The sequence below is a fragment of the Amyelois transitella genome, chromosome 4, assembly GCF_032362555.1.
Source record: "Amyelois transitella isolate CPQ chromosome 4, ilAmyTran1.1, whole genome shotgun sequence".
Classification (NCBI taxonomy): Eukaryota; Metazoa; Arthropoda; class Insecta; order Lepidoptera; family Pyralidae; genus Amyelois; species Amyelois transitella.
The window spans coordinates 9,755,198-9,767,326 of NC_083507.1; the positions used below are offsets into that span (position 1 = coordinate 9,755,198).

The 12,129-nt window shown below is 32.3% G+C and overlaps 1 protein-coding gene across 1 annotated transcript in view; it reads left to right on the forward strand.

Moving 5' to 3' along the window:
• The first annotated feature begins 1,068 nt into the window (after nucleotides 1-1,068).
• The window catches only part of LOC106140884 (uncharacterized), a 52,921-nt gene continuing 41,860 nt past the window's right edge, over nucleotides 1,069-12,129 (forward strand). The window contains exon 1 of the mRNA XM_060954552.1: nucleotides 1,069-1,231. The gene's annotated coding sequence lies outside the window, so the exon portion shown is untranslated. The remainder of the gene's footprint in view (nucleotides 1,232-12,129) is intronic.

A 12,129-nucleotide genomic window follows, 5' to 3' on the forward strand; every position in this document is an offset into this window, starting at 1 on the left:
TCCAGAACTCGTAATCAGGGGCAATTCCGAGTATTACCTCGGGCGATATCAGCTTACCTGCCTTCACCGGCTAGACATAATGCGGACAAGTTGAGGAGGCTCTGTGGAACAGAACTTTCCGACAGACGTTATTATGATGTTCAAAAATTATAGTCAAATTAAAAAGTAAACTGAACTTAAGCTGAATATGGCCTTAGAGTCTTTACGAGACCATTGGCTCTATTGGAATTTTATACCAGTATTAAGGCTTATTACCTAAGAAATTTATAAAGTCACCCTGTATAATATGTTTAATAGCTAAGATATAAAGTAAATAAAAATTAGTATAAGGTGTAATTCCAATACACCTTGAGTTTAATATCACGAATCAATTCGGCTAAGTATATTAACTATCCTATCTCTACAAAAATACTTAACGTCATCAATAGTGCGTAAATTTAAGACAAAAAATTTGTCATTCATCTGTATAATTACAAACAAGGTAATGTGACACTCAACCGTAAATAGACACCAAAGACAAAAACAGCAAATGATATTTATTAAACTTTATAAAAAGATACTTTTTGCCTGCATTCTCTTGACCTTGCCGGTCGCGCGTAAAACAAATAAAGGGGTTTCATTTTACCTACATTTTTATTAGTTCATGTTATTTTGATTGTAGGTTATTTGTAATTAAGCAGAGAGTGGCCTTTTAGTGAACGTCGTTAGTAAAATTGTGAATAAACAACAACAATAAACCTCCTGGTCCAGTTTTTAGGTTGCGGAAGTCAGACTTCAATCGCTTTGACCCCTTCAAATCATTTAAGTTAGGTAGTAGGCTCTGCATCTACATAGCTAAGGATGCAACCGAGAATTCTCGTTAAAAAGCAAGAAAAATATACAAAGCCTTCATAACATACGGCTTACTCCATTTTCATTAAAAATACCTCAAGGTGTCACGGGAATAGGATATGAACCGGAAAAGGGAAAAAACCCGTATCTATGCACCTACCTACTTAATTTGGTAAGGTAACAGGTGCTCGGCCGGTGGGCGCACGTGACGTGAACGGAGCGCCACTCGCGCGCGCACCGCGGACCAAGCCGCTTCGAATTTTGAATACGGATCGTTAACCGTTCCATTTTGAAATATTTATTTCTTTGTTTTATTTTTTCTTTTTCGCGAAAGTGTCAGTGCAACAAACTTTTTTAAGGATTTTGTGCCTGTATTTTTGGTGACTGTCTTTTTGGACAGGTTAGTATTTTAATCACTTTTTTATTCAGTTCACAATAATTTTTAGTAGTAGATACAATTTAACGTATATTTTTAAATAAATTTTTAAATAACTATTTATTTTGCATTAAAAATAATTAATATTTTGTTACTTAAAACTTTGCATTAAAATAATAAGGCTCTAGTGCCGTTTATCATATTAATTTATATTGGCCAGTGTATTAATTTTATTTAGTTTTTTATGACTTATTAGACATTAAAAAATAATTGATAATTTTGTATATTCTTACATTATCGCTACTTAATATACTCTATTCATTCTCAAACCTTACGTCTTAAGAAGCTCTCCGCCTCGAATCTCGAATGAAAGACTTCAACGAGTTCTTCAATATATGTACATACTTAATATCGATGATTAGATCCCTTCCAAATTATTACGGCTGAAAATTACACGACTTTTTGAATTGAAGAGCTTTTTAGTATTTTTTTAAGTAAACAAACACAGTTCTGCTTAACTCAGAAGCAATTTCTATCTTCGGATTTTTGGATCTATTGTGGTACTTAAATCAAGGTACATTCCAGTATCAGCTAATTGTACAATTTCCAATACGTTTTATATATGGTCTTTAACGAACCCAGAGTTTTAAAGCCAATAGAATACAGACGATGGTATTTGCAGCCGCTATGATGCTCTCACGTGGCTTATTTTCGTTATTCTAAAGAGAGACAGAAAGAGACAGAGCATAATGAAGACAGGTTGTCTCTATGAGTCAATGCTCTGATAAAAAATCCCATTCCTGGATACCTTTATATGCAATACTTCACATTGTACGATGTATGAAAAATTACATAAGTGTAAATAATGACACCTCTTCTCTCTTTTTCATTAATATTCATCACTCCCTTCATGCAACCTTATCGCTTAGAGATATTTAGCATAGATAAGTTGTAAATAATAAATAAAATAAAAATATTTATAGTACACGTCAACAATAGCTGTATTAAAAAAATAATGACCAAATTGAGAACCTCCTTCTTTTTTAAAGTCGGTAAAAAATTATCATATATCATGGAACTTTTTCTTAGGATTGATAAATAAATGCAAGTAATATATCTGAGTATGTAGCAATTAGAAAAATATTGCGCTCAACTAGTTAGCGATTACAACACATATCGATTAGCTTTTACTTTCATATCAGCATTATCTTCATCGTAAAAAAACATGTTTTATTGCATAAAGATTGAATATTTATAATTAGATAGATTTCTGTAGACATTGCACAAGATTCACCTGTGCATTTATTTAGTAAAATTAATATGAATACCTACTTAATCTTCGAAGCTTAACCCGTATAAAATAAATAACGTTGTTATGTCATACTATGTTTTTTAAAATTAAGTTGAATATTTCAGAGTTTGTCAAATAACGCACAGTTTTTTGACCATTTTTCGTGTAGTACTATGATCGCACCAGCGAAGCATTAAAGAAATATTACTTTAATTTTATTTAGGTACTACTGACTTTTTTTTCTGTCACAAAATTTAACCACATTTAATAACAAACATAACATGTAGCGTCAGTCATTTCGAGCTTAAGTTTTTGCGGTAAGTTTCCTAAAAACATCCAACAGGTTTGTGAATTTTAACGGTTTTGACCTTGGAAAGCATAATCAGAATAATTCTTTCAAAATATCGTCTGTCGTATCAAGAGTGTGAAATTGGCCTAACAATTCAAAAATGCAAATTTCTTCGTTTTAAATACCAATTCGCTTCCAGTTTTAAGACTTAATTTTCTAGTAAATAAAGGTTTTTAACTCAAGTAGTATTAACCTTCGTAAATCTATCGCATTATACATAGTTCTTATTAACTATAATGCGAACTATAATATTTACATATTGGTTAAATATCTGACCCCATCTAGGTATGGTATTATGTATGGTATGGTATTGGTTTGCTTGTTGTTGTTGTATTTTTTACGATACCTGTCCTGACCTTACGCCGTTCTTGTACGAAGATGATCAGCGAAAGGTCAGGTCAAGGTCCTAAACTGACGAGCTCGCATATGAAAAGTGTTATGAATGGGAAAAAAGCGAAAGAAGTATGCAGGGATCGTGGCAAATAGAAAGAAGTAGTCTCTACAAACCCCGACTGGGAAGAGATGATTTTATTTACCAATTTATATACACAGAAAACATCAGGTGAAAGGTGAATGAAAAACACATGAAACAAAAGTACATAGGTATTTATGCATGTACGAGTAACATATATCATATGAGACCATTCAATAACTCACTTCGCTTAACTTCAAATGTTCTCATTTGCGTTCCTAACTGTCATGGTTTGCAACTTTTGTAGATGTCTTTTATAGAAACCTTGTAAATGATACACGCTGTGAAATGTTCACGGTCGGCCGCCGGTTGACACCTACCCTTCATGGGAAAATGCGATGAACTACTTGTAATGACTCTTTTCGTTTTATCCACATTTTTACAATAGAAAACAATATGGGATTTACGAAATCAAGGACCAGTCAATTTTATTTGAAGTTAAAAACTGCAATATTCTGATTATGTCTCTTTACAAGATGAATGCCTGTTTATTACAGATATTTAAAGAATATAATAATTTATGTAGAACATATTTTTATAAGTAACTACTTAATATTATTAAAAAATAATAACCTCCCTTACATACAAATATAGTACACAACAAAAGTCAATGTAAATTCATAAAAAAAAAATGTACCTCATATTTAATCTTATTAACTCTTTCACTTTAAAAAAAAATGCTGACTATGAAATTATAATGTATATTGAACTTAACAAAACCATTGTCCCTCGGCCAAGGCATTACGCAAGACAGATAATTTTACCCCAACCTACGTCCCCTCTCATGAAGACTTCCGTTATTTATCGACTTAATAAATAGGACACATGTTACTAAGGTTAAAACAATAACTACGGTTAAATTCGCGTCGAGTTAAAATATAACGGTAGGTACCAACAGCTGAACTTAGCCTTTCAGTTTTTTCAATTCTGTTGGCTCTGCCTTCCCCGCAAGGGATATAGACAAGTATGTATAGCGGTAAGCAAATATACGTATTATATTTCATAAAATGTGTCCTTCGCCAAATAGTTGCCAAGTTATATATTAAATCAATATATTAATAATATTATGGACAAGTCGTTCCCACCTTATAGTCGCCTCTTATGACAGTGACCACCATAAAATCTCATTTATATTTTTAATGTTATTAGCTTTACTATCAATAAAAGAAGAAATGCATTGTAAGTTAAATACTTATAAATATTTAATATCGAGAGTGAAAAGAATCGATGTCGTCTAAAAATATATTCTTTGCTACATAATTTTATTTAAATTTTTGTTACGTAAAAAATCAAACATAGTTGACATAACATCGTTACACGTGAAGTGTCACTAAAGTACAGATTAACATAAAGTTGAGGAGTTTATCGCAACTGATCAATATTCAATTCACCTATTTATATAACATACAACGAGATAAATTTTTAAAATATATTAAATTATACAACGTTTGCATCAAAAAGGTACAATTGTGCTGCATGTATTTGTCAATATGTGTTTACTTTGTGCGAACGATAATTAAGACAAAGTAAATCTGAGCTTAAAAGTACAGGAGGCGTGGTGATTTATCTTGTATCCACATCAAAAACTATTGGAAGCTGCTTACTTTACTTACAATTTTTAGTTATTATTACATAGTTATACCAAAACCATTACGCTTTCTTTACGAAATAATAATAAAAACTCGTTGCGGACTTTCATCACGGGTCCAAGGCCCAATAGAGATGGCGATATGACACTGGATAAAGTAGAAGCGAGAGAACCGATTTCGTTAGTAGGAGTGGTGCAGTATGCGTTTTTGCTGTTGCATTTCTGCATTTTGCGCTTAGGTCCAAGTTATAAGATAATGAATTCTGAAACTGACCAGAATAACTGTTTAGAAATAAAAATACGATTGCAAATATAAATTTGCGATTTAGGATATTTTTCTTTGTTACTATTTCCACTAAACTTTCTAGATTTTAAGGCCTGAATAGAAAATAGGCTTAGCGTGTGCAAGGTTTAACTTTTATTAAATCTGCTGTCAAATATCACAAATATATATATCTATATCACGGCTCTTTGCCTGGAGGGGTAGTCTGAGCGACTTCACCTTTTCACTGATCTTTTGACATAGATCAGTAAGGTATACTTACTACGAAGTTTATACATAAGCTGAAGCGGCAAGCCTTCAGCGCATGCCTTGCGCCGAGTGTCGACAAAAGCGCTTGCCCGTCGACCTTCGGCGACCGGTCGCCGCGCCGCTTACTTTCGCGCCACAGTCCGCGTTATTTGGTCCTTCGATTAATCCCACTTGACACGCCGCATGCGCATTCCTGACCAATATTTTTAATTCAGCTGTCAAAATAATTTATCACGTTTTTACGCTTCGCTTGTGTTGAATTTGGCTAAATTTACATAGGTATCTGAATAAACATTGCGTACTTACATGTGATGTATTTCAAAATGTAATTAGTATTGTTATGTGCTCAGTATCTAATACAGCTGCATTTAATGTCAGCATCACACCTTGTCTTATTATTTTCTTGGCCGAACTATATTTCTCATTCAAAAGTCATGTTGCCAAATATTCTTTTAAAAAAAAAATTTAGTTAATATTATCGATGTCCCCTTTTTTATTTAATTTTCTATTTTAGAAAAAACTTGTAAATCTATTATTTTTGTTAGTGCATACAAACTTGAAGACGTTTCAATCAAGTACGATGATTATTTACTACGTTTTTTAGACTTAGTCGTGACCAATTATCAACCAAAAAATACACACATTGAATAACATTTATAGTGTAAGTGCAAGGTTCAGGAAGTTTTTTGGTGGAATTTTAGTTTAAAACAAGTGCAATATACGTACAACACAAGGTATTTGAAACAGTAATTAATTCGAAGGGTGAGTGAGACAGCATAATTATTGTCTCTCTTTATTTTGAGGTTAACCGTAGAGTAAGAGAGAGAAAATATTTTCATAGTAAGGGTATTTGGAGCTCCCCACTGGTGAATGTATGAGGGCTGCAATTCATTTACCTATAACATTGCTTATACTTATAAAAGATTTAATTCACTATTCAATAGTTTTATTGTGCACCAAACAAATTATAATCTACATTTATAAAATCAGGGGATTCTAATGTCACTTTCTCTAAAATTATACCCACGATGTTTCTAAGACAATTCATCTTAAATGTCATACTCGTGATTACTTAACCCTTGACGGGCTAACTACGAAGCCGTGCCGTTTATACTTGCAAAGTTTAAAATATTTTCATGGAAATTTAACCAGTAACATACCGATATAGAGGTCAATTTAGGATAACTCATTATGTAGTCATCTTCACTATACAGTGACTACATATATAATTTACGTAAAGACTGCAAAAAAGCGTAGAATATCATGGAAAATTAAACGATGTTTAGATGATTAAGTCTTCTGGCGACATCTTAAATTCTTAATTTAGCGTATAACGTTAAAAAAGTTGGTAGAGGGGTAGAGCATTTCTTAATACGGCATTTTTAGATTTTGAAAGTCGATTACGTGACACAGACTTCAGCATAAATTTATTCTGCCGACTTCATGTGGTCAAGATTCTATTAGATCATACATCAACACATTTTACCAAACTATACAAACACTAGGGAAATGCTGTTTATATAATAAGCAAAATATAAGGACGATAAAGATATAAATATTATTTCTAAGATATTGCCTATAAAATGTGCAATTCTCCATATACATTCATTTCAAATACTGTAATGTAAATACAGCAATAATCGCGTCCTCGTACCATTATATGTTATTTATGCCTTAGAATAGTCATAAACATAGATAAACCTTCAATTAATTAACATATTGACAGAAAAGGTCGTATATTATTCTTATATAAGAAATTATACATACGCAATACTTTCGGAAGTTGTACAAAAAGTTAGTTAACAATTTGTTGCTACGCCCACCAACGGTAAAGATAAAACTTTTATAAACGATAAAATGACCTCTAAGACTTTAAAACTTTTTCCAATGAGCATATTATAAACTTTAACTGTGCCCTGTCGTCATAAGTCGTGTTCGTGAACAAATCCCATTGAAATGGTAACACATCGCCAATGAGTTGAAGGTGGTCCACATTCGGCGCCCACGCACACCACCGCCGTATTTAAGATGTTTGATTTTCTCAATTTTATTGTGATACATAAGATATACGCCTCATTATTGCCGTTGGTACTGAAGATGTTTGATTTTTGATCTCTTTTCGGAGTATGGTAGGCAGAGACTATCTTTCCACTTGCCACGATCACTGCAAACGTCGTTTGCTTCATCCACATTCATAATCGTTTTTATGCAAGCTCGTCGGTTAATATTTGTATTTTTTTATTCAAATATGGAATAGAGTTGTATACCTTTATCCATAATTTAATTAATATAAATAAGTATATGTATTTAATTCTATTTCACTACAAGACCTTATATAATTAAATTAAAGAAATATATAAGGCAGATTATGATAATAGTTTTATGTAGCTTTAAGGCTCAAAGATTTCAAATTAACGTTATTTAATCATTATAATAGTCAATAATTATTTGAATCTATTTAAGAACAATCCTATTAAACCACTAAATACAGGTTTGGTCAATACACAAACGTATTGCTCGCAATATCGATAATAACTGGGCTATCAGTGCAGTCAGTAATTATACTAAGTCGTTTATGACAGTGCTTGCTTAAACAAAATAAGGCAAGTACAGAATGGTGACCTATGGAGAGCACGGCTTTCCAAAGGTCCCAAAAAAAAGTTAATACAAGTAGGAAAGGAAGTTTATAAAATAATGGCGACTTTTTATTTACCTTCAACATGATAAAACCAAAAAATCATATTTATTTATATACAAAAAATAAGATATTGTTGAATGTGAATTAATCAAAAGAATTTATTATACAGTTAACCTAGCATATAGAAAAATGTTGCTAGCCTTTTTGTGTGTAAGATGAAATGGCATTAAATAAAAGCAAAAAGTTTCTATTTCAATAAATATTTACGTTTTAATTTTGTGGTTTAAATGCGAGAAATAGTTTCAAAGCTAAGAAGGCCGAAGTTCAAAAGAAAAGAGAATTATCATAATGCGAACCTCGGGCCTGAAGCACCATTAATAAAGGTCTTATTGAGAATACGTAAAATATAAAAAAGTTGCAGCGAAAAACACTTCAAATTTTCTAGGAAATACAATACTCGCATAGTTTGCAAATATTATTTTTCTAACCTTCCTAAGTGATTCTTCCAAAATCTTTCTATTTTAGTACTCGTATCTACCTTAGACCCACTTTGTACGCCCTTGCATTTAGCCGACTATTAATCAAGCGCAGACTGTCTACACCAGTCTTTCTATTACAAACCGTAATTTGAAGAAGAAGGTTTTCATTTCAAGATCATTAAGGATTATACATACATATATAAATCGCGTACTATCCCTTACGTTGCAAATAGAGCTTCGAGACTAAAAAAAACTAAAATTTAAAGGGATATTCTTATGAGGGAATAATGTGGGCCTCACCCAATAAATTTTATTTGAAACCTACCTCTTAGGTTGCGCGAAAATTTTAACACAGACGTAAATCCTGTGCAAAGTGTATGGCGCTGACGATAAATGCCCCCAACAAATAGAACAAAAAAAAAGAGATTCCGATAGTAACAGGTTTGACAGCCCATCGCCTAAAAGACCAATTCCCAGTTTATTAGCCTTAGATACCCTTCATTGACTTTTACAACCTGCACCAGCAGAGAACCAGCTGGTGCACACTTTGTTTTTTTATTCACTACCAAGCCAGCATGGAAGATAAACCATGTATTGATGTAATAAAAATTAAACATAGTCTCTCTCATTCTCCATGGCGTGTTCCTAGTTACGCACTCTGAACCAGGCCTGGGGTCTTCTTAAAAAAACATGGTATTGCTCGTCGATAATATTTTATGATTGCTGTATTACTAACTATTTAAATTAAAACGGGTTGATATCATCATATATGTTTTATGCATAATAGGTTTATGATTTTACGCAGAAAACATGTATTAAAATAACGTCAGTTATTGACTGTTTCCTTGTAACAATATATTGTCTATTCTATTGCGATGTACTGCATAATATTTAACTACTACTATAAAACTACTTTTAACAGGGTTGTGTTTCCGGCAGAATGATTCACTCACAGACTTTTTATATCTGCATATAAAATGGTTTGTGTAAAAAGAGGACCGTCTCCTTTATTTGAAGACTTGCTTAAACTTTTTTTAAACGCTTTGCTGAAAACCGCATGAAAATCGATTCAGTAAAACGCAAGATAATCACGGACAAACATACATACAGGTCACAGCGAGAACACCTGTTTTTAAAGGCGGTTAAAATAGAAAAAGAGCTGAAAAGCATAAACTACTTAAATCAAACTTCTGAAAGCAGTTGTAAGGCTGGCAGCCGTAATAATTTTCCCACCTGTTTATACCCACATATAGATAGGTACATATGTATATCACTACTCCATTTCCTCCGGAGTAAACAAAGCCAACAGTCACTAAACTCAAAGTTCTACTACTCATCATGTGATAAAAACTAATGTTGACATAGCCAACAGTCTTGAAAAGACTGTAAAGGCCACGTAAAGCTGTATTGCTTAATGATGGAATTGAAATTCAAATAGTGGATAGGTTGCTAGTCTATCGCCTACAAGAGTAAATATATCTCTTAGTCGACTTTTAAAATATCCATTGCAAAGATATATACATACATATAACATTAAAGTATATTTAAGATAAATAAAACCACAATGAGTCACATAACGAAAGGCAACAGAGACATACATACTTTCGAATTCATCATATGAGTATTGATAAATCACGTCTAGAAATCAATGATCAAACATTGCACGTCTCCTAGGTCACAGCAGTCAGCATTACGTAAATCTCGTTATTTGGTATAATAGAGATGGAGAACAGGTCAAGAGACGAGGCGATCTGCCGTGACATTTGCTTGACCATAATCACGTTGCATGAGGCCGTCCGAAGGCAGCAACAAAGCTACTTCCGTTTTTATTATCTTTTTGCTTTATGAAGTTAATGGGTATAATTTTGATCCAATTTTTTTTTTGACATTCACCAAATTAAAACAACGAAAGTAAATAAAAATATATTTAAATGTGTTTATTTATTTTATCAACAATATTTTTAATTAAATTTTACGCACGTAAAATGTACAACCGGTGGGTTGTTTTTTTAATATTCTATATATTTTTAACCAGATTTTTTCTTACTAACTTTTAACGTATTTGCGCTTATATTCATAATACTAATCGAACAATGTTAAATAACATCCGTTGCCTCTCTCACCTTTACGTGTTCCCGGTTGCACCCGGTTTTGCCTAGACACGTCTAATTATGCCTTATTCTTGGGATCAGACATACTCTTCTAACTTTGCCCTATACATTTAGCAACACCAAAACAGATAAAACAAAGCAAAAAAAATATCAGTGAATATGCATCTAGCACACTGCAATTTATTACTCTGCACATTTGCCTAATATGTAGGTACTTTGCCCATTTCAGACTTTGCAAGTTGGTCACGCCGATTTACTATGAATAAATTATCTGTTTGCAAACAGTTAGCAAACTTTGAGTAAAACAATTGACTGCATTCTGTAGTTAATTATAACACAATAATTTAGATGTATGCAATTGTTTATTTGTAGTTGGTAATAATATCTGTGATTGACTGACTGAGAGACAACGTAAAGTCCGAACTATTAGAGACCACTACCGCTCTAGAGATTTGAAATTTGGCATCAAGGTTCCGTATGTGGTTTAGGACTACACTAAGAGAGTATTTCTTATAATTCCCAAGGGAAGAAATTTTTTTGTAAATTTCTTCTGATTTGAAATTTGACATAGAGGTTCCTTACTTAGCGGAGTCGCGGGTATACTCTAGATAATAGAAAACAGTCTTTTTATTTCATAAATAAATATATTAAATAAAAACAGTAATAAGGACGATGAATAAACAGTAATACTGTGTCATTGATGAAGTTATGGAAGATACTTATTTCGCTACCACTTAGAACCCTTACGTTAAATTTGCAGACTGATATTGACAAAACTAAATAAATGATAAATACATTTTACATATATATATAAACTTGTTTTAATCACTCTTTTTATTAAAAGAACCAACAAATGTAACAAACAGACCTAAAAAGACTTTGTTTTATACTATTTAGTTAATGCATTTATATAAAACACCTCAACTTAACTGTACACAACGAATATTCGCTATGCCTCTGACTATACTAAGTAAGGTCAAATTGCTCAATAACTTTGCTGAAACTGTAACGCAAACATGCCGAAAAATATATTGAAAAGTAGGTTGTATTGTAACATTTTCAACCCGTTCAAATTAGATTTAGACTTCAAACGAAATGCAATTTTCTGAGGCAATTTCTAATTCAATACTAAACTATGTCAATGTTGAAATATATTTTGATATGTAAACCTAAAAATGCTTATATTAGACATAGCAACGTACTTGTGTCATCCACTTTGAAAAGCTTCCGTCGTAGTCGGGTAGCAAAGTGAATACATAGGGTATGTCTGCTGCTTCTTCCATGCCAACCTTAATCTTGATTTGTACAGTATAAAATTAGTCATATGAGAAACTTGAAACACTTCATTATATGAATCTCAACGCCATTCAGTGTTTTCGAAAATCTTGACTCTATCTACACCGTAAGGAATGAAGAATGTGTATATGAATGTGTTTTGAAAATAGACTCTAATTAAAATGTA